The 22,862-nt window shown below is 42.7% G+C and overlaps 1 protein-coding gene and 1 long non-coding RNA gene across 6 annotated transcripts in view; one reads left to right on the top strand and one right to left on the bottom strand.

The window, feature by feature from the left end:
- Nucleotides 1-7,922: 7,922 nt before the first annotated feature.
- LOC150014460 (uncharacterized) lies at nucleotides 7,923-20,256 on the bottom strand. 2 transcript variants are annotated; one of them, XR_016509933.1, is made up of 3 exons: nucleotides 20,169-20,256; nucleotides 19,713-19,858; nucleotides 7,923-8,074 (listed from the first exon to the last, which is right to left on the bottom strand). It is a non-coding gene; the product is annotated as an uncharacterized LOC150014460 (long non-coding RNA). The 2 variants fall into 2 exon arrangements; XR_016509932.1 differs by lacking the exon at nucleotides 7,923-8,074 and adding an exon at nucleotides 18,385-19,600.
- A 220-nt stretch (nucleotides 20,257-20,476) lies between these two features.
- The window catches only part of EYA3 (EYA transcriptional coactivator and phosphatase 3), a 98,971-nt gene continuing 96,585 nt past the window's right edge, over nucleotides 20,477-22,862 (top strand). For all 4 annotated transcript variants that reach the window (XM_090268905.1, XM_090268903.1, XM_090268906.1 and 1 more), the window contains exon 1: nucleotides 20,477-20,571. The gene's annotated coding sequence lies outside the window, so the exon portion shown is untranslated. The remainder of the gene's footprint in view (nucleotides 20,572-22,862) is intronic.

Genomic DNA, 22,862 nt, shown 5'->3' with positions numbered 1-22,862 from the left:
CCCAGGTTTTCATAATAAAGCCTTCTAGTTTGAGTGGGTGTCTTCTACTTGCAAACAAGTGACTGCTGATCAAGGCACAGGCCCTAATGCCTTGAGCTTGGGTGGGGAGTTGCTCCTGATGTGTGTGGGAGTAGGAGGTTCCTCCAGAGCAGAGAGTTTAAATCAAAATACCCACAAGCTCAAGGGCCTGAAATAGGGTAGAAAATAAAAGACAGAGTTCAAGATGAGGGGCAGGCCCCAGAGCTGAACTTCAGTTGAAGAGAAGATTGAATTTGGAGCGAAGTGATGTCCTGGGCAACAGCCCACTCTTTTCACAATATTCCTTGTGGGATTCCACCGCTTATGACGTGCAGTTGGCTTGCAGGTACAAGGCCAGAGAGGGCAGGCCTTGATATCTCCAGCCCTCTGGCCTTTTGTTGAATTATTTTTTGAGTGGGATTATAGAGCCAGAAGACTTGACTCTTAGTATTATCAGCTACCAATGGCTTTGTCCCAAATGGTGCCAATTAGCCCTGCCATTAGCCACGTGCGAGCACATCTGAGCATGTGAAGGTATAGAATTGCAGGTAAAGGAGTGCCTAGGATGTCCGAGGCAGATCTACACCTTTAAGACAAGGAAAAGTTGCAAAGGGACAAGCTGACAAAGCACTCATCCAGCAGTCCAGCATTCCAGATGTTTCTTTGGCTTCGCTGTGGTGTGGATTCCTGATTCCCATTTTTTGATTATCCCCAGTTCCTGGGCTGTGTCCTTTACAGGTTAGACTTTTTCTAATCCCATCCCCTTTCCTTCCTTACCTGTTGGTCAGTTCTGTGTAAGGAAAGGGTCACTGGTTCCTGCCCGTCTATGCCCTTTCAGACTGGATTGGCTCTCTTGAGCTCCAGAGCCCAGAGTATTAAAAGCATGGAGCCTGGAGTCAGAGTGTTTGGATTCAAATGCTGATGCCCCTTGTTATGAGCTGGGTAATTCAGGGCAAGCTGCTTCACATCCCTGGGTCTCAGTTTTTTATTCTGTAAAATGGGAATGAGAATAACAATGCCTAACTCATAGGGCTGTGGAGAGGATTCAACTGAATTCGTGTATATTGTTGTTGTTGGCAGCCGTCCGTCTCGAGAGACGATGGTGTAGCTTCTTAAGAGTCTATCTGCACCGCCGAGAATGGCTGTGCAGTCCGACTCGGGAGTGACACGGTATCTGTCTCCTCCCATGTTGAATCGACATCTTGCGATGACGCTAGAGTGTCCTCTCCAGTGAAGCTGAAGCTACAGAGCCTGGGCAGGGTGATATGGAGGGTCTGCTGTTGCCCATGCAGCAGACCCCCCCTCTCTTCGCAGCTGAAGGGTCCAAGGGAAAGACGGAGTCAATACAGCTTGGCTTCAGGTGCGCCGCAGGAGTTGCCGGTGTTGACTACAACGTCAAACCGCCTTAGGGACTCCGGCTCCGGATTTTCTGTCGGGGTTTACTCCCCTAGCCTTTCCCCTGAAGAGGTATGCCGCAAGGCAGCGGAGGTTTTTTGGAGTCAGAGTTTTCCTTCTCTGATGTACCCTGACTGGAAGATCGAACCAGCGACACTTAGCTCGCAGGCCGACGCTCAATCCACTGAGCCAAACCAGCCAGGGCAATTCGTGTATATAAAGCTATGGATACTAACCCACTACAATGAGTGAGATGGACAGTCCTGTACAAAAAATCAACTCACCCAAAATGCCATTAGTGCTGCTGGTTGAGAAACACTGGCTAAGAGTGTGGAGCCTGAATGCCTGGGATGAATCAGAGATCTACCACTTACTAGTTTTGTGACTTTAGACACAAGTTTTCTGTGCCTCAGTTTTCTGATCTGTAAAATAGAAGCAATGCTACGAACTGTAAAATAAGAACAATGATAAGCTTACCTCATAGGGTTCCCCGGAGGCTTCAGTGAGTTAACATAAGCATTTTATTTGATATATTTTATAATTTATATATTTATACTGAATGTTCTAAGTATTTAAAATATATCTTAGGACAAGGCCTGAGATATAAAAAGCTGCACATTTTAGCAGCTGTTACTATTATCTGATCCCTTATCTGATGCTGTAGGAGTAACTGGAAGTGGTATATGATGTATCATAAGCGCTTTCCTCACATCATAAAATAAACCTCTTTGACTGTTTCCTTTGAAAGTTCTTCAGAGAAAAGTTGCCCTCTGGAGGTTGATATTTCCTCGATCTTCTACTCATTAGAGTAATAAGAGAAAACACTTTCCATAATACAGGGAAAAAGGAAACTGGTCATGTCCTGGATCAGATGAATTAGACCAGCCTGAAGAGCCACGGAGTCTTAGTCAGAGACGGTTCAAAGCAAATAACAGGTTCGTTCTCACACAATGAGCCTAAGCATTTGGGGGAGGGGAAAGGGGGAAATCTAGATGAACTCAGGGGCAGGAAGTAGACAGGTCTCATGAGGAACTAGAACCAGGAACTGGAAACTTCAAAATAGTTGCAAACTCCCACTCACCCTCAACACTCCCTCCCTAGTCCTAGTCAGCACCCTAGTCCTAGACACTGTCATCTCTTGCCTGGACTATTGCGACATTTTCTGCTTTTCTCCGTGTTCCCTCACAACCCAGTCTCCAAGAGCAGCCAGAATGAGCATGTAAAATGTAATCAGATTGGGTTGTTTTCCTACACAAAACCTTTCAGTGGTTTTCCATTATGCATGAGGGCAGGAGCGCATTCCTCTTATTCACTGCTGTATCCCTGGGTGTGGCATGAAGTAGGTACTCAATACATTTGTTGAATGATTGAATGGAAATGCACTATGATTCAAAGTAGGACCCCTCTCGCCTTCTCCCTCGAGGCTACAGGGCTCCTTGTCATTCTTTGTGAGGCCTCCATTCACATGGTACAAAATGGCCCAGCCTGGAACTGTGTCACCTCTCAGCTCCAGCACTACCTGCTAACGCATCTCAGAGCCTTAATTCCAAATTTTTAGGAAAGAGAAGTTGACTGGTCCACTTCGGGTGAGGGGTCCACCCCTGTCCATTCAGTTATGGCTGAGGACTGTGGAAGCCCACTCCTGTAGGAAAGGCATTTTCAGGGAAGAGGAGCATGGCTGGCTGGCAGGCCACCCCCTGAATTGTGCAATCCCTTGAGGGCAGGGCTCAGGTGTGGGGAATCCTCCGTTCTCGGGGAGTCCAGTAGTAGGCTTGGGTGGGCAGTTACACCCTGTCAGGAAGATCCCACATAGTATCCAGGCAATGAAATAGATATAATAAATTAGCTACTCTTTCTATTGAGCTATTGAACCACATGCCAGGAACAGTTCTCAGAACTTTATGGGTATCAGCTCAATCTTCCCAACAATGCCAAGAAGTAGATACTATCATCCCCATTACAGAGATGAGGACGTGGAGGCAGAGAGATTGTCAGTCACAGAGCCAGAATTCTAACTTAGCTTCCAACCCCAGACTGTACTTGTTCCTTAACCATCTAAACAAGATAAGGATTCCCCTTAAATTAAATTAATTAATTAACTAATTAATTTTTTAGAGAGAGGAGAAGGGAGGGAGAAAGAGAGGGAGAGAAACATCAATGTGTGGTTGCCTCTCGCACGCCCCCAACTGGGGACCTAGCCTGCAACCCAGGCACGTGCCCTGACTGGGAATTGAACCAGCAATGCTTTGGTTCATAGGCTGGTGCTCAATCCACTGAAACACACCAGCCAGGGAGAGTTCCTCTGCTATAGTGAGGAAAATGTGGTTCAGAGAGATAAAGTGAAACAAAAAAAGTACCAAGGTCACCTGGCTATAAAGTAGCAAAGCCTTGAGTCCAATAGCACTGCAGCCCTAAAAACCAAACTTCCTTATCACCCAGTTCACTAAATTTTTTTTAAAAAACTTCATTGAGATATAATTCACATACTATATGATTCATCTATTTAAAGTGTAAAATTCAATGATTTCTAGTACAGTCATCGATATTTACAACCATCACAGTCAATTTACCCACTACAGTTTTATAGATAACTCCATCTCAAAGAGGGGAAGTGATTTGCCAATTGTCACTCAGGGAGTAGCTGGCAGAACGCAGGCCACCGTGAGAATGTTTCTGGAAACCCCCAAATGAGCAGTTGTTTCAGAAACGAGATGGCTTGTCATGGTTGCAATTGCATGGAGCAGAGCTAGGAGGAGACAGGACAAGAAAGTCCCCACCCCATGGAGACAGTGACTGTCCAAAGATGAAACCCTGGTCTTCGTGGTCTCCCCTGATTGCACAGACAACTGTTTTTCTTGCTTTTCTCCTTTACCCCTTTGACAAAGTATTACAGTCCTTTAAGCCTCAGTTCAAATAGCTCCTCCTCCAGCCCTGGCTGGGTAGCTCAGTTGATAAGAGCATACACTAAGGTTGCAGGTTCGATCCCTGGTCAGGGGCCAAACAAGGATCAACCAATAAATGCATAAATAAGTGGAACAACAAATCAATGTTTCTATTTCTCTCCCTCCTTTTCTCTCTCTAAAATCAATAAGCAAATATCTCCTCCTCCAGAAAGCCTTCCCTGATTCACACTCCCAGGTTAGGCCAAGTGCTCATCTGTGGTGCTTGCTAGACATCTTTCTCTATTACAATAGTATAGATCCTCTCTGTTTTGGCCCCTCTGCCTTTGTTCGCTCTGCCCAAGTGCTAAGTGCATGCACTTTGGAACTAAAAAGGCATGGATTTAAATCCAGGCTCTGCCATTTCCTAGCTCTGTGACCTTGGGAAGGCACAAAGTAGGCCTTCCAAATTTTCTAGTTCCTTTAACGCTTTCATTATGGCATAGTTCTAAGAAGGTGCCTATTAAGCCTCAGTTCTCAGTTTGCATTGGAATCCTGGGCTCCTCCTGTGCTATAGCCTTCTGGGATGTAGTAGACACATTTTAGTTACTCAGCCTGTTTTCCTATGGGAAATCATTCCTCCTTCCCCCATTCAGTTCAGTCTTTATGGTTTCGGTGATTCTGACCCCCAAGTCCCAGGGGTGGACAGAAGACCCAAGGTTGGCCAAATCCAAGTTCTACATCTTTTGTTTCCAGTGATTAGTCTAGGGATGGGCCTGTGACTTAATCAGAATCCCTTCATGAATTTTGTCATAGGAACTTTAGAAGAAAATCTCCTTCTCTTTCTCTCCCACCGCCCCCCACCCCCCATCATGTTTTACATGGCATTGAAGGCTTGGCACTATCAGTAGCCATCGTGCTGCCTGTCAGAGTACAGCCAAGCAAAATCAAACAAACCTGAAAGATGGAAAAGCAGTTCTGATGCCCTCCTGGATCCAGACATGCCTTAAGTCCCTGTGAACTCTCATTTTCCTTCGGCCAGTCTAGGTTGCATTTCCAACATTAGCAACCAAAAGAACGCTAACCAATACATAGGTTCACTTTAACATGCAAAGTGGGTGGCAGGCTTTATGGGGGCTTGAAGACGAGCTGGCAAACTGCAGATAGTAGATTCAGCTGCTGAATTAACCAAAACTAGAACCCATCTAATTTAGGACTCGTTATGAGAAATAATAAAATGTCCTCAATTTCAAATTGGGCTTTAAAAAAAATTACATGTCACCCAAACCATCCTCAACTTGGTCTTCAGCCCTCTCCCCCCATTTTCTGTGATTCTGGCAAGGGACAGAGTGAAGGTGGGGGGACGTCCCCCTTGCTAGCCCAGGAAGAGTTTATTTCTTAGTTACTCTTGCTTCTTTGATGCCTTTTTTTTTTTTCTTGTAGGCCCACTCAGCACCTCCTGGATGCATTCCTGATTCCTTCATTCCCCCAACTTTGGGGAAAGGGAGGGAGTTCAGCACAGTATAAGAACCAACTTAAAACTGTAAATAAGACGTCACTAAAATTTCATGCACCGTTATTGTTGATAGGAATTTCTTCCTGGCTACATCCCTCCTTGGGAATCAGCTTGCTACCATCTCCTCCAGCTTCTCTCGCTCCAAAGCTTCTCTTACTCTCTAACGCAAAATGCTTTCCTCTCTGTACTAGACCCCAAGCTAAACTTCAGGTTGAAGCTGACCTAACTGAGCCATTAAAGTGCCCTTCGAAATAAAGGGCCAAGTACACTTAAAAATTATGGGGGAATTTTCTTCAACAAAATTAAATTCCTAATCTGATAAATAATTTTCCTTCTGTACCAAGCAAGCTTCCATGAATTATGGGACTTTTTCCCCTTCTAGCTGCATCGCATCACAAGTTGCCCCAATGTAAATATATAAATTTTTAACAACAGTTTTATTTGACATATAGGTTCATACACCATAAAACTCACCATTTTAAAGTGTACAGTTCAGTGCTTTTTAGTACATTCATTCACAAGGTTGTGCAATCACTGCTACTACCTAACTTCAGAACACTTTCATCACCCGAAAAGGAAACCCCGAACCCAGCAGCAGTCACTTCCTATTTTCCTCTCCCCTAGCCCCTGGCAACCATTGATATTAACAATTGCTCTTAAGGGATAACCTTTAGTTTTTTACTATCAAGTATGATGTTAGCTGAAGGCTTTTTGTAGATGCCCTTTATCAGGTTGAGAAAGTTTCCTTTTATTCATAGTTTGTTGAGTATTTCTTATCATGAAAGGGTGCCAGATTTTGCCAAATGTTTCTTGTGTATCTATGAAGATAATCATGTGGTTTTTTTCTTGTCCTTTTTGCTATCAATATGGTATATTATATTGATTACTGTGTAGATATTAACATGATGTTTTTTAACACACTCCACGTTGCTATGGTAAATCGTCATATTGGTTTATAAGTGCAGGTGGGACTCATTTTAAGAAAATTTTATAGATAACAATCCACACTAATACATCTACAGCTTTGGTTACTTAGGTTAACAAAATTTTTTTTCTTCTGTACAAAGTTTTCCTGAAGGAAAAAATTCATTGTAAACCTATAAAATGTGATACAAAAAATGAGATTTAGGCTTTTTAGGAAGTATGTGTTAGCATCGGTCTCTCTGAGGCTGACAAAAGTTACGGCATGCACAATGACACAGTAGCCTGGGCAGTGGCCTCACTGGTCAAAGGGGCTCTATTGCTTCCTCAGGCTTCTGTAGCCACCAAGGCGGCTGTGAAATTGAGGGAGAAATCTCCTCTCTTGGGCAGGAAAATAGAATTAGCTTTAAACAGAGAAAATGGTTCATGGGAGCCCACATGCTTTATTTTATTTATTTATTTTTTTAATTTCCTCTTCTGGAACTTCTATCCTGAGAGAGAAAGTTGCTGCCACATATCTTGCTCCAGATGGAGAGAGCTATGATTTCAGCTTAGCCAATTACCACTTTGAGGACATCTATTTTTGTGTGTCCATCATTCCCTTTTTGGGGGAACTTCCCTCCCACCCCCGCCCCTTGTGATACTCACAGGGTTGCCAATCACAGGACTCTACCTCTCTGACCGCAGCAGTGACTCAGCTCTGAGTACGCTAGACTTTCTCAGGACTGTGGAACTGTGAGAGGAGACGTGCCGGGATGAAAGGTAGCCGAAGCCAAGCCATTTGATGTGTTCACTAATGAACAGTGGTTCTCATATGTGATCCGGGAACCAGAAGCATCAGCAGCTGGAAGCTTGTTAAAATACAGATTCCTGGGCCCCACCCTACACCTACTGAGTCAGAAATTCTTGGAGTAGGCCCTCGCAACCTGTGTTTTAACAGGCCCTCCAGGTGATTCTGCCCTAGAGAAATTAGAAGTTTCTGTTAGAGGGATTCCCAGAGTTTACATGGATCTTGTCTTTTCCCAGAACTTGATTGTTGATCAAAGAATCAAAGAAGGTTGTTGCTCTGCCTTCTCCTAGGACATTGCCAAAGCCAGCTCTCGACCTCTACATCTAAATTCCCAGCCTGTGGAAAAGGGGACAAAGAAGAAGCAGGTGGCTAACAATATTTATTTATTTAGAAATGAGGCAGGAGTAGTGATGCTCATATCAAAATCTGTTTGATTTCCAATGGTGAGTACTTGCGTGGTCATGCCCAGCTTGCTGCAGGAGAGGCTGGGAAATATGATTTTGAGCTGGGCAGCCATTTACTCTGCTACATCTTGAGATTAGGGTTACTTTATTTCTAGAAGGAAATAATGGATAATGGAGGACAATTAGCAATTTTTTCACACTCTCTAACCCTGAGCCTTATATACATGCGTTGAAAGCTCAGATGTCCTCAGTGGCTAGCAGGTGGGTGAGTAAAGCAATCTGTGTATAAGACTAGAAGGAATGAGGTGACTCTGTCTGTGACAATGTGGGCAGCACCATGTCCTGTCTAAAGTGGGCAGCAGCTAGTTGCCTCCCCAATATTCCCTCTCCTTTTTTCTTTGCTAACAGACCTCCAAATTTATTTGGGTAGAAGTGTAACCAGGGCATAAATCATGATTTTTCTGAACCAATCATGAAATTTCTGTTTCTTGTGCCCCAGCCTTCTTTGTAGCTGTGAATGTCCATGTGATATCATGGGGTTCTTCTGGGAAAGCCTTTGCTTTCCTAGAAAAGAGTTAACCATGACTGAGACTTCCCCTTACCTGTTTTTTTTTTTTTCTTGTGAATATGGGTATAATGTCCTGAGCTGGGACAGCCATCCTGTGACAGGGGGTGGCAAGAATGAGGGGAAGGCCAAAAAAACTGTGGTGACACTGAGGCAGAGAGAGCCAAGGCCAGAAGCTGCCTACCTCTAGACATCTTGTCACAAAGATTAAAACAAACAAAAATCAAAAATCCCTGTTTAAGCAACTTGAAATGGGTTTATCTGAACCTCATGGCCATTCAAAACTGATAAATCCTTTCTGACTTTTTCTATATCTATATTTATTTTGTAAAAATATTAAATACAGAGGGGACTTCCAGTCAAGATGGCAGCACAGGCAAACATGAATCATCTCTTCACACAACCACATCAAAATTACAACTAAAATATAGAACAATCATCATTCAGAATCATCAAAAATCAGGTTGAATGGAAGTCTGACAAATTTGGAATTAAAGAAACCACATCCATCTAGACTCGTAGGAGGGGCAGAAATGCAGAACAGGCTGGTCCCATATCCACGTGTGGTGGATAAAAATTCAAGAGGGATATCTTGGGAGTGAGGAGTCCAGCCCCACACCAGGCAGGGTTCCAGTGCCAGGAAGATAAATCCCCATAACTTCTGACTGCAAAAACCAGCAGGGATTGAGTAGCTGGAAGAAATTTCTGGAGTCCCAAGCAGTTCCTCTTAAAGAACCCACACACAGACTTACTTGGACCCACTCGTACTGAGCTCCAGCACCTGGGTAGTAGCTTGAAAGAAACCAGTGACACACAGGGAGAAACTGAATTGTCTGGCATCAAGGTGAGAGCTGAGGAACAGCTTTCTCCCAGACAGAAAGGGAGGCAGAGGCCATTGTCCCTTTTCTGAACACTCCCTCACAGCGGTACAGAGCCAGCAGGCTGGTGCTATATCTGAGACTCTATCAATCTAGCTAACACTGTTTGCCATGCCCTGGAGATCTCCAAAGACTCTGTCCCACCCAATTTATAGGCTCATCCAAGCAACTTTTCCATATTAATGGCTTGGCTCATGCTTCACAACTTCCTAAATCCTCTCAATGCAACAGCCAGTCTCAGAGAGTCCCCAGCCCCTGTACCTCTTTCTAAGTGGCCCCAGGCCTGGCACTAGCAGCAGCCAGCCTAGATTCACAGCTTAGCTTCACCTAGGAATTTCCAAGCCCAGCACAAGTAGCAGCCATCTCAGATTGCTTTATAGCTCAGTCAGGGTGGGCCCAGGCAAAACACAGCTCAAGGCTGACCTTGGCCTGTACCACCTGGGAAACTTCAGAACCTGCACACCCAGTGGACAGCTACAGACCATGTCGGAGCACCATCACCCTGCCTTCACACAGCTGATCATGGAGGGTGGAGGTTTGTGGTCAGTGGTCACAGCCAATCCTTGCAGCTGACTGACCTGGGTAAAACCCCCACTGATCTGCCAACAGCAATCAAGGCTCAATTACAAGAGGAGGGTATACTCAGCCCACACAAAGGGCACACCTCGAATACCCAGCTTGGGTGATAGGGGAGGATGTGCCACTGGGCCCTAAAGAACACCTACTACATTAGGTCATGTTACCAAGACAGGGACTCATAGAAGCTCTGCCTAATACATAGAAACAAATACAAGGAGGTTTACAAAATGAGGAGACAAAGAAACATGGCCAAATGAAAGAACAGATCAAAAGAACTAAATGAAATGGAGATAAGCAATCTATCAGATGCAGAGTTCAAAACACTGGTGATAGGGATGCTTAAGGAACTTAGTGAGGACCTCAACAGCAAAAGGAAGATCCAGTCAGAAACAAAGGGTACACTAATTGAAATAAAAAACAATTTACATGGAAACAACAATAGAGTGGATAAATATGAGAACAAATCAGTGATTTAGAACATAAGGAAGCAAAAAGCAAACAATCAGAACAACAAGAAAATAAAAGAACAAAACAAACAAAAAAACGAGGACAGTGTAAGCAGCCTCTGGGACAACTTCAAGTATTCCAACATTTGCATCACAGGGGTGCCAGAAGGAGAAGAGAAAGAGCAAGAAATTGGAAATCTATTTGAAAAAATAATGAAAGAAAACTTCCCTAATTTGGTGAAGGAAATGGACATACAAGTCCAGGAAGCACAGAGAGTCCCAAACAAGATGGATACAAAGAGGCCCACTCCAAGACACATCATAATTAAAATGCCGAAGGTTAAAGATAAAGAGAGAATCTTAAAAATAGCAAGAGAAAAGCAGTTAAGTTACCTACAGGGGAATTACCACAGATTTTCAGCTTATTTCTCAAAAGAAACCTTGCAGGCAAGAAGGGACTGGCAAGAAATATTCAATGACATGAAAAGCAGGGTCCTATAACCAAGATTGCTCTACCCAGAAAAGCCATCATTTAGAATGAAAGGGCAGATAAAGAGCTTCCCAAACAAACAAAATTCCCCCCAAACAAAAACAAAACCTAAAGGATTTCATCATTATGAAACCATTATTATATGAAATTAAAGGGACTTGTTTAAGAAAAAGAAGATCAAAACTATGAACATGAAATGGCAATAAATTTATACCTATCAACAACTGACTCTAAAAAACAAACTAAGCAAATAAGAAGAACAGAGATAGAATCACATATGTGGAGAGGGTTTTGATGGTTGCCAGATGAGAGGATGGTATGGGGGAATGGATGAAGAGGTGAGGGGATTAAGAAGTACAAATAGGTAGTCACAGAATAGCCATGGGGATGTAAAGGATAGTATAGGAAGTGAAGAAGCCAAAGATCCTACGCATGACCCATGGACATAAACAATGATGGGGGTATTGCCTGAGGGAGTGTGGGTGCTGGGTGGAGAGGGGCAAAGAGGGAAACATTGAGACAACTGTAATAGCATAATCAGTAAAATCCAATTTAAAATATTAAATACACACACTGCTTTATAACTTGCTTTCCAAATGTACAACAGATTATGTGCGATGTTGTACAATATTGTGAGAATAGTTCCCTGTCACCCTGGCTGGTTTGGCTCAGTGGATTGAGCGTCGGCCTGCGAGCTAAGTGTCGCTGGTTCGATCTTCCAGTCAGGGTACATCAGAGAAGGAAAACTCTGACTCCAAAAAACCTCCGCTGCCTTGCGGCATACCTCTTCAGGGGAAAGGCTAAGGGAGTAAACCCCGACAGAAAATCCGGAGCCGGAGTCCCTAAGGCGGTTTGACGTTGTAGTCAACACCGGCAACTCCTGCGGCGCACCTGAAGCCAAGCTGTATTGACTCCGTCTTTCCCTTGGACCCTTCAGCTGCGAAGAGAGGGGGGGTCTGCTGCATGGGCAACAGCAGACCCTCCATATCACCCTGCCCAGGCTCTGTAGCTTCAGCTTCACTGGAGAGGACACTCCAGCGTCATCGCAAGATGTCGATTCAACACGGGAGGAGACAGATACAGTGTCACTCCCGAGTCGGACTGCACAGCCATTCTCGGCGGTGCAGATAGACTCTTAAGAAGCTACACCATCGTCTCTCGAGACGGACGGCTGCCGACGAGTTTCCTGTCACTAATGTTCAACATTTTTCATTTTAATGCCTTCAGAATATCCATTGTATGATTGTAACAATGCCTTTAATAAATTTTTTACCACTGCACATTCAGGTAGTCTACAGGTTAGTTGTCTTCGAAGGGGAGGTTTGCTGTTATAAACAATTAGTCCTTGCAACTAACTTGTAAACATCTGAACATATTCTTGTAGTTACATTCATGTAAAAAAACCCAAAGAGGCCTGTGCTAGGCACTAAGTGTACTAAGAGATGAATAAAATGTGGTCCCTGTCTTCAAGGAGCTCATAATGGAATGGCAGAGACAGATAGGACAACAGGCAGTGATAAGACAAAATAGAACAAGTGCCAGCTGTGGTAGGCAGCTTCTGATGAGGTTCTGGATGATCCCCACCTCCTGGTATTTATGATCTTGTGTAATTCCCTACCTGTGAATATGGCTGGGCCTAGTGAAACACTTCTAATGAATGGAATATGACAAAAGTGATGGGGTATCACTTCTCCGATTACATTACAAAGGACTTTGACTTCTACCCTGCTAGCATGCTCAGTCTTGCCCTCTCATTTGTTTGTTCTGATGACACCAGCTGCCATGCTTACGTGATAGAGAGGCCTACGTGGCAAGGGACAAATTCAAACCAAACCAGCATCTCTTGAGGAACTGAGGCCTCAGTCCAACAGCGAGTGAGGAACTGAATCCTGACAACAATCATGTGCGCTAGGAAACAGATTTTTTCCAGCTGAGCCTTAAGATGACTGAGGCCTCAGCTAAATCTTGCCTGCATTCCTGACCCACAGAAACTGTGAGATAATGAATGTGTGTTAGGAGACATTTGTTATGCAGCAATAGATATTAATACCCAGTGGAGTGGTACAAATAAGCACAGGGTGTGATGGTTGCATGAGGCACCAAACCACTGTGGCGGGGAAGGGCTGCATCTGGTAAGACTTCCGAGAGTAGGGCGGGCTTGCATTGCCTTTCACAGGCGAGAGAGGCGTTAGAGGAAGGAGGGAGAGAAGGCATTTCCAGGTAGAGTTCGCAGAACAATCAAGTAACTTGTTACACCGTTAATTAGAGGCAAACTTACTGTGAAAGCAACAGAACTTAAACTTCAGTGCTCCTGACCTGCACAGACCTCTTCCAAAGCCCAGGAAGGGGCACAGCAGTTTTGTGTTGATAATTTTGCATTATTTTTCTTGAAGAGGTCACCTGACCTCAGGTCTCTGCCTCAATGGACCTGCTAGGATACTGCCACTGCCCTGCCACTTACCCCTAATCTACAAAATAGACTCACCAAGTGTGCGTGAGTGCACGTGTGTGTGTGTGTATTTTTGGTATTTTATTTGGCTCTGGCTCTTTCAAAACTGTTTCTCAGCAGTGCTCAGCCTTGTCCCTCCTGCCTTCACTTCCTTAACATAAACAATCTAGGTTCTGTAGTCTTTCCTCACAGGCCCTATTTTCTAACTTGTTAATCATTTTTACTGCTATTTTAGAAGCCTCTCATAGTTTTCCCTTAGGTAGTGGTGCCCAGAATGGATGTGTTTTTCTGAACAGCAAGTCAGTCTGGCTTCTGACCAAATGGCATCCGAGCAAGGCCACTTTGGGGCTGGCAGAGTCCCAGGGAAAGTCTCTCTGTCCTGTGTCACCCCACCCCCAACTTCAGAATGACTAAGATTTGGAGAAGTAAAAGGAGGGACTAGGGAGAGGCAGAAGGGGTAATTGAAGAGGGGGAGCCTTGCTATTTCCTTAGGGGGGATGATGGAGGGAAGGGAAGTATTGGGCGAAGGGGGGCAACTAAAATAGCATAATCAATAAAACATACTTACAAAAAGAATATGAAAAATAATGAAGTAAAGATATTCACAGCAGACAGCTCATCATCAACTTTAAATCAGATTAGTTTGTTTTACAAAAAAAGACTGTGAAATAGTCACAATAACAAGTCATTAGAATAGGCACAATCATACCTGAACTTTCAAAACTTCCCCACAGATTTAGTAGGTTTGACAACTATTTTCTTTATCATAAAAAAAGAAAATTAAGTGGTAGTTGGTAAATTTCTCTTTCATTAAAAAGGTTTTTGTATTTATGGCATCTAGAATTTGTTGGTATGAATAAATTACTCAACATTAAACCCTTCATAAGAATCAAGTGAGAATTTTTTTAAACAGCTTAATTGGGGTGTAAGTTGTACATAATTCAGCCCACCATTATTATTCAAGTGTGTATATAATGAGTTTTCCAATGTATACAATGTTATTACAACTACTACAATTACACAGAGAATCCCAAAATGTCTATTTCTATACTCTATTAATACTGATTTATCACATGAAAAAATATGCAAACAAAACAAATGTTTATGCCACCATGTAAGTATTCTGTGTTAAACATTTGGAATGATACTTTCCAATATTGAATTTCCAAGATTTAAGTATTCAGTATGTATCTGAGAAAAACAGTTTTCATTACCAATGTAAAGTAATATTTTGTCTAGGGAATGTTAATTGTAATTTTTTTTCAAAAGAAAATTTATTTTAAAAATTGTAATTAAAAATAAAATGACTTTCATGCAAAAAATAAAAGAATTTATTTAAAATATGCAACATTTTTGGCACATTATGCTTTATTATTTCAATAAAGGTAAAAATGCAACTGAAGCACAAAAAAAGACTTGAGCAATATATGGAGAAGGTGCTGTGACTGACTGAACATGTCAAAGTGGTTTGCGAAATTTCACGCTGGAGATTTCTCTCTGGATGATGCTCCACAGTTGAGTAGACCAGTTGAAGTTGATAGCAATCAAATTGAAACATTAATTGAGAACAATCAACATGATACCACATGGGAGACAGCCGACATACACAAAATATCCAAATCAATAGTTATTGGTGAAAATGAAAAATGTGTCTTTTATTTTACGGAAAAAACCATGCAAACTTTTTGGCCAACCCAATATTTCATGTAGATTTCCATGCTATAGTTTTAATCCTGTATGCAATTGTTTTGAACACCTGAAATAGTGCATACAGGTGTTTCGAACACCTGAATTTTGTTCAAGAATCTATAAAGCAAGAGATCTTGGATGCTGCTGAATGATATTGATTTGTTGAGGAAAAATATGAACGATAATAGTGACCATATGGAAAAGATATCTGTAGATAAATTGAAGATAATGTACTCAAGAGACTGGGAATGCTTTGCTCTGAAGACAGCAATAGTTACTGCATATCTTGAAAACGTGAATTTATTCCACTCCAAAGACTTCTTGCTGGTGGAAATCTGGACAAAAATGTGAAAAACACTAATAATCTCTATGCAGGCCCAAGTAGGCAAAAGTGACCCACATCCTTCTTACAGCAATGACTAAATGGCTATAGGTGGCTTTTAAAAACTTAATTATCTATTAATTAATTAAGCAAACAATGGGTGCCAGACAATAGGAAGGAGCTGACAGTGGTGCATTCACTTCCTCAGGTGCTTGTTACACATTGCAGTTACTGTGCCCTGCATGTACTGGGACGCTATCATCCAGTTCAAGTTAACACAATTCCTACTTGTCAGACTGGGGACTTTAAAGACGTCTGCAAAATAATCTAGTGAACAAAAATGTCGCGATATGTAACAACAAGAGTATAAGCAAATCTTTCAAACAAAAAAAAGAAAGAAAAAGGCGCTCCAGATTTGAAATTAAGATTACATGAGATAGAATTTGTATTTACTCTTGTTAATAATGACCCTTGACCTGCGTATATATTGTGCCTGATAACAGCAGGAAATTATGTGTTGGTTAACAACTCATTGAAAAGCATCTAGAACATGAAGACAAACCTTACACCTCGAGAAGGGGATTGAAATGTGTGTGCCATCATTTACTAAGAACAGCCAATGACAGACTTCTTCCATGTGGATCTGTGTATCTTTCTTAGCTATTGCAACCATTAAAATTATCTATCAAAAAAATGGAAAAGAAACTGAAACTAGACCTTTGAAATGCTGTATCACAATTAAGATTTAAAACAAAACAAAACAAAAAAGCACAGCATATTTCATCAAATTGCTCTGATCAAAATATTACTGGCAAAAAAAGTGTCTTCACCATTAATAAATAAAATAATAATTTTTATGTAAAAAATTAATTAAAATATTGTGGTAATTTACACATAAAATTTACCATCTTAATCATTTTAAGTACTCAGTTCAGTGTACACTTAACAATCGTCGGCAGCCGTCCGTCTCGAGAGACGATGGTGTAGCCTCTTAAGAGTCCATCTGCACCGCCGAGAATGGCTGTGCAGTCCGACTCGGGAGTGACACGGTATCTGTCTCCTCCCGTGTTGAATCGACATCTTGTGATGACGCTGGAGTGTCCTCTCCTGTGAAGCTGAAGCTACAGAGCCTGGGCAGGGTAATATGGAGGGTCTGCTGTTGCCCATGCAGCAGACCCCCCCTCTCTTCGCAGCTGAAGGGTCCAAGGGAAAGGCGGAGTCAATACAGCTTGGGTTCAGTTGCGCCGCAGGAGTTGCCGGTGTTGACTACAACGTCAAACCGCCTTAGGGACTCCGGCTCCGGATTTTCTGTCGGGGTTTACTCCCTTAGCCTTTCCCCTGAAGAGGTATGCCGCAAGGCAGCGGAGGTTTTTTGGAGTCAGAGTTTTCCTTCTCTGATGTGCCCTGACTGGAAGATCGAACCAGCGACACTTAGCTCGCAGGCCGACGCTCAATCCACTGAGCTAAACCAGCCAGGGCTACACTTAACAATAGTGTTAAGTATATTTACATCATTGTGAATCTCATCCCCAGAACCCTTTTATCTTGCATAACTAAAACACTATACCTATTAATCAATTCTCCATTGTCCCCTCCCTCCAGCCCCTGACAACCACCATTCTACTTTGTATATTTATAATTCTAACTACTTTAGATACCTCATATAAGGGTAGTTATACACTATTCTTTTGTGGCTTACTTATGTCACTAGCATAATGTCCTGAAGGTTCATCCATGCTATAGCATGTGATAGGATTTTCTTTTTAAGGCTGCATAGCATCCCATTATATGTAATATACCACTTTTTATTGCCCATTCAGCTGTTGGAAAACATTTTGGTTCCTTCTAACTCTTGACTATTGTGAGTAGCGCTGCTATGAACAAGGGTGTGCAAATATCTCTTTGAGACTCTGCTATCCTTTCTTTGGGATATATACTCATAAGTGGGATTGCTGAATTATATAGTAGGTCAAGTTTTAATTTTTTTGAGGAATTGTCATACTTTTTTCCATAGTGGTTGAACCATTTTACAATCTCACGAACTATAGATTGCTTTTAGAGGTTCAACTGTCATGTGTATATATAATAAGATTGTCTTGGGTACAATAAAGAACATCAACAGAAATAAAGCCCAGATCAATGGACTACTGATATGTCTGTCAATCAGGAGAGTTTAAAATGACAACTGTTACAAAATGTTGATCATACATTCATTGTTTTTTAAAAATGGAAACATAGGCCTGACTGGTGTGGCTCAGTTGGTTGGGCATCATCTTGCAAAGTGAAAGGTCGCTGGTTTGATTCCCTGTCAGGGCACATGCCTGGTTGTGGGTTTGGTCCCCGGTCGGGGTGTGAGAGGCAACCAATGTTTCTTTCCCTCTCTCCCTTCATTCCCCTCTCTTAAAAAATAAATAAAATCTTTTAATAAATGGAAACATAATTCACGGACCTTATTTTTAGATAGACTTGTGTTTTGATTTATATTTTGACTTTTGTTTAGAAAGATCTGTCTATAATATTTTTGGACTGTCTAAATAGCCTTTTCTTTGTGTTAAATTTTGAATCAAGTATTTCAGATCTAGAACAAATAACCTAAGTACAAGTACTTATAACCCAGCTTGAACACAACCATATTTTTGCCATATTGTAGGGGAAAAAAAACCCAAAAAAACTTTTCCACTCCTGTTGACCATGGCAGTAAGCATAAATGCATGACATCAGAGAAAACAATTAGGAAGTAAATGAATTCATATCTGGCGGCTTATTGCTATGTAGCCCCATAGTTAAAATCATGGGCTCTGAAGTCATACAGACTTGATTCAAGTCCTAGGTTTGCTTCTTGCTAGTTTTGTGGCCTCGGGCAAGTTCTTAATCCATCCCTGACTCAGTTTCTTGCTCTGTAAAATGGAGATAATCATAATACTGCCCAAGGTGTTTGAAAGGGTTAAAAGAAAAATATGAGGTCTTATGTATTTACTACGTACAGCCAGTGACACAATAGCAAAGCTTCAATAAATATTAGTAATTTTTTATTTTATTGGGTACCTACTATATACCAACCATTCTAGTGACAGCTGGGAATTCAGCAGTGAATGAGAGAGATAAAGATTCCCATGAAGCTTACTTTCTAATGACAAATAAGCAAAACAATTTCAGATAGTGGCGGGGACTATGAGGAAAAGATAAGGTATGGGAAGGGGGTGTGGAAGCTCCTTTAGACAGGAGATAGGATTATGAGAGGCCTGTATGAAGCCTTCACAGGTGAAATTTAACTGAGAGTAGCAGACGGAACCAGTCATTTGGAAGTTTGGACAAGAGTGTTTGAGAGAGAGGGAATAGTATGTGCGTAGGTCCCGAAGCAAGAAAGCTTGGTTTGTACAAGGAAGAAAGACAGTATGGCTAGAGCTCAGGAAGGAAAGCTGGACATGACATCAGTTAGGAAGGGCAGGCCAATAAGGGACTTGTGGACCACAGTAGAAAGCTTGGACTTCATTCTCGAGGGGTGTGAAGACACCGAAGGGTTTTTGTTGAAGGAATTTGTGTGCCTTCCTGTAGCTCTGTTTTAGAATGAAAAGAGTATGTGTATGCTGTAGGAGTCACTTCTGGGGATACCACATTGGTTACACGTGGGCACCCCCTAGTGGAGCTGGTGGCTCAGCTTGCATTGTTTCAGATCAGCAATAGCAAAGTTCACGAGCAATTGATCCTTCCATTCAACAAATATTTATTGAGTGCCTACAATGTGTCAGACTCTGTTCTGGTGCTGAAAAATATCCATGAACAACACAAACATGTGTGCCCTCATGGACTTATCTTCTGGCGTGTGTGTGGGTGTGGGGAGAAAGACATTAAACCAAATTCACTAGCAAAGTGTTGGATGGCATAAAGGTTGTTAAGAGAAAAATTAAGAGGGAACTGGGTTAGGAAGTGCAAGGGGGATGGTGGTGCTTCAATTTTAAATATAGTGTCAGGGAAGGTTTCATTGGGGGTGACATTTGAACAGAGGTAAAGGAGGTGACAGGGTGAATGGTGCTATTATCTGGGGAACAGCAGTCCAGGCAGAGGGATCAGCAAACACAAAGGCCTGGAGTCTATGCTCGGGTTTGAGAAACAGCGAACAGACCAATGTGGCCTTGAGTAGAGGGATAATGGAGAGAGTAGGAGAGGAGGGTAGTTGTACCCTGGAGAGAGGTGGTGTCAAATCCTGCGGGTCCGGTAGGCCAACGTAGGAATTTTGGCTTTCACTTTGAAATAGGAATCTATTGGAGGAGCAACATGATCTGATTCAGGTTTTAACCCAAGCCCACAGCTGCTGTGTTAATAGATTGTGGGAGAGCAGGCGGATGAGAGGGCAAACAGTTACACACTTACTGAGGCGGCGAATGATCTGATGCCGGTCAGATTTTGCTGGCAGATCCTGCAAACTTGCTGATGAAATGTGGGGTGAGAGGAGTCCAATATCTTAGTACATAACTGATATCACTTAGTAAGTCGTCATAGGCAGAGGTGATCCAAGACTACAGCCAAAATTTTACAAAAAAAAAAAAAAAAAAAATTGAGTCATATCAAGCAGTTAATTAATAGTGTATACTTTCTCTGCATTGTTAGTTAAAAATTTAAAAATATTCAATTTTTAATTTTCCCAAAGAAAATTTCAGGCCTCCACAAACCCTGAATTCACCCATATTTGAGTAGTAATATACAGTTAACGAATAATTAAAAATTTTTGTTTATGACGAAATACATAAAATGTGCACGAAACATAAGTTCATTGTAAACTCAATATAATATTAGTTACAAACTAATAATAGGGATTAAAAACATCACCTTGGCCTAGCCTCCCCCCAAGTGTCTTCCAAAACTTCCCACCCATTCTTCCAGTTTTTCTATATACGAAACAGCATTTCTCCTTACGTTCGCTATAAGGAGGAACAAATTGAGAAGACCTTCTAGAAAAATGAGTACTGACGCCGAAAGAGGCGTAACCAGGGGCGGGGCTCGCCGGAGTGGAGAAATGGGCGGGGCCCCGCCCTGTGAGGCCTGACGCATGCGCCCAGAGGCTTCTGGTGGAACTAAGTGTGGATTGTGAGGTGACCCTGGCCGGTGACTTCCGGTTTCTAGGGATGCGCATCCGGGTCACGCTAACGCCGCGGTTTCCTCCACCCGCTTGGTTCTACTGAGGGTCCGGACTGGTCCCCATGCCCGGCTGTGGGGCCTCTGCAGCCTTCGGGTGAGTCTCGCTGCGGACAGGGGCTGACTGAGGCTGGATGAGTACAGCCTATAAGGAGACGGGTCAAGAGTTCTGTCTTGGTCCCTGTGGGCGTGGGTTCTCTGCCTGTCCCTTGTCCCTGCTGGGCTTCCCTCACTTCAGCCCTTTGCCTCACGCCAGCCTCGCTTAGTTCACCTCAACTTAGCCGTTCTCGCGTCGTGCACCTTTCGCCTCGCTGTTTTTCCTCAGCCTCACCCGCTTCATACAAGCCCCGGCTTCTTGCCTTTTTTTTCCCCCCTCAGCGCTTCCGTCCGCTACTGCCTCTCGATTTCCCCTCTACTCTCACTTCAGCACCTCTCTTCCCCGACCCCTGGCCCCAGGACCTTGCTGTTCTTTCACTCAGCTGGACGGCCCGCCGCCTCACTGTGGTCATCGTCCACTGAGAAACAGGGTCCTAGGTAGTTGTCCTCCAACTTTCCTCACTTTTGACCCTTCCCGGCACTAGTAGGTGACATTTGTGCTTCGCGTGGGGCTCTCCCGCCTTTTCTTAGCCAGGGGAGGGTTAAGCTAAACCCCCAGCCTGGGCGGCTTTACCCTGCCCGGGAGAGGTTTTGCCTAGAGGCGCTGGGTGAGACTGGACTCCAGTAGCTTCCGTAGTTCGGGAACAACAAAGGCGTTCCCAGCGCCTCGCTGGAGCGCAGGTTGGGGGGCTCCCGTAGGACAGGCTAGCAGGTGGCAGGCACACGAGCTACTAGCGATTGGACTTGCGTGATCTGGTTAATTGACAGATCATGAGGGAGTTCTGTCATTTTGGTGGTGTCCGTTCCGAGAGAATGGAGACGTGCACCCCTAAGGCAGAAAACGCGATGTTCTGGGATGATCGGCTCTGTTTTCTGCACGTGCTTTACTTACGGACAGTCGGTATGACAGAGGACAGTTTCCTGCGAGATTATTACCACCCGGATTTTTAAGTTTATTGTCAAAAATTTTGGTGTGTAGAATACGGAAACGTTTTTTTGCTAAAGAGTTCGCTGTTGTAATTCCAAAGTACAATTTCTTTAGTTGAACTCAGTGTGCATATATATCTTTATCCTTGCCTCTTACACATTTTCTTTAGTTCTTCTGTTTTGACAATTTTCTGTTTTCTGGTTTCTTTCGTAAGCCAGGCATTACAGTATTTTATTTCTTAGAATATTCTAATTTTACTTTTTATTTACTTTTTCTGCCTTAGTCTTAAAACCATATTTTTCTCATTTTTAGACTTAAATTTCTCTGAAGGCTTTTAGACATTTCTAAAATGAAGGGATTGGATTTAATAATGTTTACTGTCCTATTTCCCAAATTTTATGATCTGAGGTATATTCTGAGATACAGGATTGCATAATTTTTCTTTTTCTTTTTCTGATCTTTATTGTGTGTGTCTAGCATTTGATTGCAAATATTTTTGTGTGATCAGTTTCTATAGTCATATAAATTGTGTTCTAAAATTTATTACCTCAGTGAATAGATGCTTTTAACATCTGCTTCTCTTTAATGAGTTATAGAAAAGTCTCATTACATGATACATATACATATGGGAACACAGCATAAACCATGGCTTATTTCAAAGTGGGGCTGGCCCCTTCATCTATTTTTAGCAAAGGACTCTGGAGCTTGGCCATATTAGTCCTAGAAGCCACAGAGAAGGACCCTTGTTGGCTTTCAGGACCTATCTAACTCCTGAGGAAGCCCCTTCGAAAGCTCCTGACCAGTACCTCTTCGCCAGCACCTACACTGGAAACCAGCTCTGTTCAACGTGGCCTTAACATTTCCTATCCTTAAAAACTAACCCCAATAAATATGGACTGACTATATATATATTAGCATGGGCACTTTATAGATCTATATTTGGTTTGATGTGAAGCCCTCTTTCAGCCTTTTTCCTTTTTAAAAAAAGATTTTACTTATTTTTTAGAGGGGAAGAGAGGGGAAAAGGACGGGAAACATCCATTGGTGAGAGAAACATCTATCAGTTGCTTCTCATGCCCGCAACCCAGGCATGTGCCCTGACTGGGAGTCGAACCTGTGACCTTTCGCTTTGCGGGATGATGCTTAACCCACTGAGCCACTCCAGCGAGGGCTCAGCCTTTTTCATTTCTGAACTTTTTATTTCTTGAGCATTTCTAAGACTAAACCTAGATAGATTTCTAGAATTTACAGCTGAAGGAAACTACAGAATTCAAACTTACCCCTTCATTTTACAAATAAATTGGGCCTTAAAGGATTGGTGATGATTTCTCCAAAGTCATTCAAGTAAAGAAGTCCTTCACATG

Source organism: Furipterus horrens, unplaced genomic scaffold (assembly GCF_987537825.1).
Source record: "Furipterus horrens unplaced genomic scaffold, mFurHor1.1.pri manual_scaffold_3, whole genome shotgun sequence".
Lineage (NCBI taxonomy): Eukaryota > Metazoa > Chordata > Mammalia > Chiroptera > Furipteridae > Furipterus > Furipterus horrens.
The sequence above is the reverse complement of the archived record's forward strand: the minus strand, read 5'-3'. Positions and strand labels throughout refer to the sequence as shown.